We start from the raw sequence: 4286 nt of genomic DNA, 5'->3' as shown, positions 1-4286 counted from the left end.
TGAACACTCGATTTAGAGCAGTTGCCGCGCGGAGTGGCCGCGCGGTTTGAGGCGTTATGTCGCCGACTGCGCGGCCCCTCCCGCCGGAGGTTCAAGTGCTCCCTCGGGCATGGATGTGTGTGTTGTTCTTAGCATAGGTTAGTTTAGGGACCGACGACCGAAGCAGTTTAGTCCCTTAGAAATTCATGCGCATTTGAACATCCACTGCAGTTTGTGAGACAACAACGTTGGTATACAATGGCATCACGTCAATTACTTAACACTGCCAGCTCACAACTGACCGGTCAAAAGCATAGTTGTTGCTTTCAGATCTTAGTTTAAATTATGATTGCTGTTGTCATACAAGGAATACAATCAGTCTCACAACTTTTTGGACGGACCGTGTACATACTACAACCGTGCGGAAGATGAACAAAATATATTGATGATCCAAAGTTTTACTACCAACTGCTTAATATCGCGTTGTGATACTTTCTGAATGCAATACAGAAGCTGTTAAGCGTGGCATAGATTCGACAAGTCCTTGATGGGTTTCTGGAGGTATGTGGCCCAAAGATGCCTAAACACAGGTCACATAGTTCTCATAAATCATGCGACACTTGTTTGTGACTATGTCCCAGATGTCTGCAGTTGTGTACACAATAGCCGAATTTTGTTGCCAAACGTGAGTTCACCATCGTGTTTCTCAAACCACTGCAGCCCGAGTCTGGTGTTGAGGCACCAACAGTTATCCTGCTGGAAGAAGTGATCACCGTTGGGAAAAATCGGGCAGGTTGTCAGAAATAATGTTCACGTAATCCGCAGCTGGCATGGTGCCCATGGAAACCGAGATGAATATCCCCACAGCATAATGCTGATCCTATCGACCTGTATTGTGCTGTGATGTGTATCTCAAACGGTAGTTCATGTGGATAATGCATATCTGGACATGACCATCGACGTGGTGTAAAGAGAAATGTGGTGCATCCGACCAGTCGACACATTTCTCTCTGTTTTCGGTCCAATTTCGATGATCCTGTATCCACTGCAGTCCTAATCGACAATGCTGCTGGGTCAACAGGATGCTCCACAGCAAAGGACCCCTAAACCTTCCTGTGTTCAATAATGTGTTCTGAACGTTCTGTTACGAAACACTTGTGCCTGTACGAGCATTGTACGCTGTCATCAGGTCTGTCACAGATCTCTCCCATCTTACTTTACAGACAAGCGTCCGACCTCCACGTTCTGTGATGAGCCTTGACTGTCCTTCAACAACGTTCCATATATACGATGTGGCAGTGCTTTTGTTATTCTGAATTCCGACTACGGTCGTTATGAAGTACATTAAATGTATTCGCTTTGGTATGGAATGACGACAATGAAACTTTGTGCCAGACCGAGATTCGAACCCGGATTTCCCGCTTATCGCGAGCGGTCGCCGTACCATTTGGCTATCCCTGCACGACTCATGGCCTGACCCAGTTTCCACATATTGCCAACCATGCATGCATGGATGCTTGCATGTCCAAAGGAACTTTGCATCGTAATTCGGAATAATGTAAACACTGCAATATAGTATTTATCCTTTGACACTGAGCAAGCACTTTCAAGTAAAATGTCTCACCGTCAAGGGGATATACATAATGGATGTAGGGGTACAGATTATAGATGCATGGTTGACGACATATGGAAGTTTGGGTGTGGCTATGAGTCATGCACGGACAGCCAAATGGTAAGGCGACCACTTGCGATAAGTGGGCAATCCGCCTTCGAGGCTTGGCACAAATTTTCATTGTCGTTATTCCTTTCTGAGCTTATCGTTGTCTGTCTTCACAAATGCGAATACATTTAATGTACTTTCCGTAAACTCTCACGACAGTGGTTCTCAGACAACCAACCAGCTTTCTCGTTTTCATGATTCTCGTTTCAAGACGCCGGACCATAACAATTTACCCTTTGACGAAGTTGTTTGCACCAGTATATTTCTTATTTGCGGCCGGTATTGTCTCTTGAATGTTACCCCATTCGTCTCTGTTGTGCTTATATACTGGGTGTTTATAATTAAAGTGCCCCTACACACAAAAGTCCATTGTGGACTATAACTATCATATGAGAGCGAAACCTGGGAGATATGCTAATGCGTTAATGTCGAACCGACTAACGTAAAAAAATAATAATAATAATAATAAATTCCAGTTTTGACCACCAGGAGCAAAACTGGCGCTGTACAGCATGCAGTGCTCATACTGAACAAATTGTGTAAGTGGCAGTTAATAATAAAATCAGTTATTCTATCTTTTTATGCCCACATCCTGTTTCTAACCCATTACACAAGGAAATATATGCGTATATCTTTCTTGCATTCACAGCACCAGATATGCATATGGTGGCCAAAATTTGAACTAATTTTTTTCCTGTATACATGTAAATCAATTTTGCATTCAGGCATTAGATGATCTACCAAGTTTCGCTGTCATACGACAATTACAGTCCACACTGAACCTCTGGGAGTAACTGCACTTTAATTACAACCAGTTGGTATTTTTCTTACTGCATCGCATTGGCCAGTGGTAATTACGTTTTGGTTCATACATGTAGATGAGCTGCTGAGTGTTTGCTTCCCTTCTGAGGTGGAGGAGCGTTACTAAATTTAGTTGACGATGAGATACAATGAAACAGTATTCAAATCTCACAGCTGAAAACAGATAAGCCAATTTTGAGAATAATGGGTGCCTAGGATACTTCGCTACAGAAAGGCATCACACAATTCTGCTAATCTCCTTGACCGAGCGCCAAAGAATCGACTGCACCAAAATATACAGTCAGCTAACGGCTCTGTCTCAGTGGTAGCACCGGTTCCCGTCAGATCACCGAAGTTAAGCGCTGTCGGGCTGGGCTAGCACTTGGATGGGTGATCATCCGGTCTGCCGAGCGCTGATAGCAAGCAGGATGCAATAAGCCCTTGTCAGGCAAACTGAGGAGCTACTTGATTAAGAAGTAGCGGCTTCGGTCTCATAAACTGATGTACGGCCGGGAGAGCTCCATATCCGCATCCAGTGACGCCAGTAGCCTGAGGTTGACACGGCGGCCGGTCGGTACCGTTTGGCCTTCATGGCCTGTTCGGGCGGAGTTTATTCAGATACAAAATCAATCGTCTTTGAGCCCCGTTCACATTCCAGAGAGTATGCGTTTCCGGACGGTAGTTTGTTTTGTTTTTCTTGTCTAAGTGACTTGTAATTTTTTTATTTATATGCTGGCATGGACTTCTCATCCGCTGCCTATGTACTGTAGCAAGTCGTGTTACACCTACCATTATTGTTTTCGATTGTGCACGTTTTGTCATCAAAAAGATGTGAATATTATCCAGCTATGTTACGCTATCGAATTAGTAGCTTGTAATGACATCTTACATTAATAACTTAGTGTATTAGTATGTTATAAATACGTCAGAATTACGCTGTAAGCTTAACCGATGTTAATTTAATCGAATGGACTATTTGCTGTTACACAGATGTAGATTTGCCTTTCTACAGCCCATTTTAGAAGAGAGTTGTAGGGTCACAGTATTGCCATGCGTGTTCCTATAATATCTCTGGAACCTATACTGAACTTCCTCGAGCCCGGATTTCACCAGTTCTTTCATCTTTTTGCAAATAATTCGTGTTAGTACATTGCATGGCTTAGTAAATTGATATTCATACCTGTCAGTACTTGTTCTATTTGGAAGTGGCGTTCTTACATTGTTCTTGAAATCCGAGGGTAATCCACCTGTGTCATATTTCTTGCATACCAGGTGTAATAGTTCTGTCATGGTTTATTTTCCCAAGATCTCAATAATTATGAGGAAGTGTTGCCTTCTCCAATGACCTTCTTTCAACTTAGTCCTTCAGTGCTCTATCAAATTCTTCTCGCTGTACCGTGTCTCTCATCTTCATCTACCTTCTCTGGCCACTCTATAGCGTTGTCTTCATTGACCTTTTTTCCTTTATTGTATTTAGATTCCCCACCCAAGGGGGGGGGGGCAGCAGAAGTGTAATTCGGTGCTCCGCAGTGTACAGATAAAGTTAAAAAACGTAATGAGGAGATATAACAATAAAAAGAGGTGATAAAACGGTGACTTTAAATCTGGTACATGGCGAAAAAGTTGTGAAGAAAACATAAAAAACAAAGAGGTCAGAGATACTCTACTTCGTGTAGATGCTCTACGTCGTGTAGAAGCCGCTCCTGTCGTGGTGACGTCCTAGTCAGCGTGCTACTGGCTGACGTCCCGTCTCACAGCCCTCTCTGCTGTATCGTTCTTGATCTTC

The 4286-nt window shown here is 43.4% G+C and overlaps 1 pseudogene; it reads left to right on the top strand.

Moving 5' to 3' along the window:
- Positions 1-2804: 2804 nt before the first annotated feature.
- Positions 2805-2922, top strand: LOC126177940 (5S ribosomal RNA; annotated as a pseudogene).
- The last annotated feature ends 1364 nt before the right edge of the window (positions 2923-4286 follow it).

The sequence above is a fragment of the Schistocerca cancellata genome, chromosome 3, assembly GCF_023864275.1.
Source record: "Schistocerca cancellata isolate TAMUIC-IGC-003103 chromosome 3, iqSchCanc2.1, whole genome shotgun sequence".
NCBI lineage: Eukaryota > Metazoa > Arthropoda > Insecta > Orthoptera > Acrididae > Schistocerca > Schistocerca cancellata.
The sequence above is the reverse complement of the archived record's forward strand: the minus strand, read 5'-3'. Positions and strand labels throughout refer to the sequence as shown.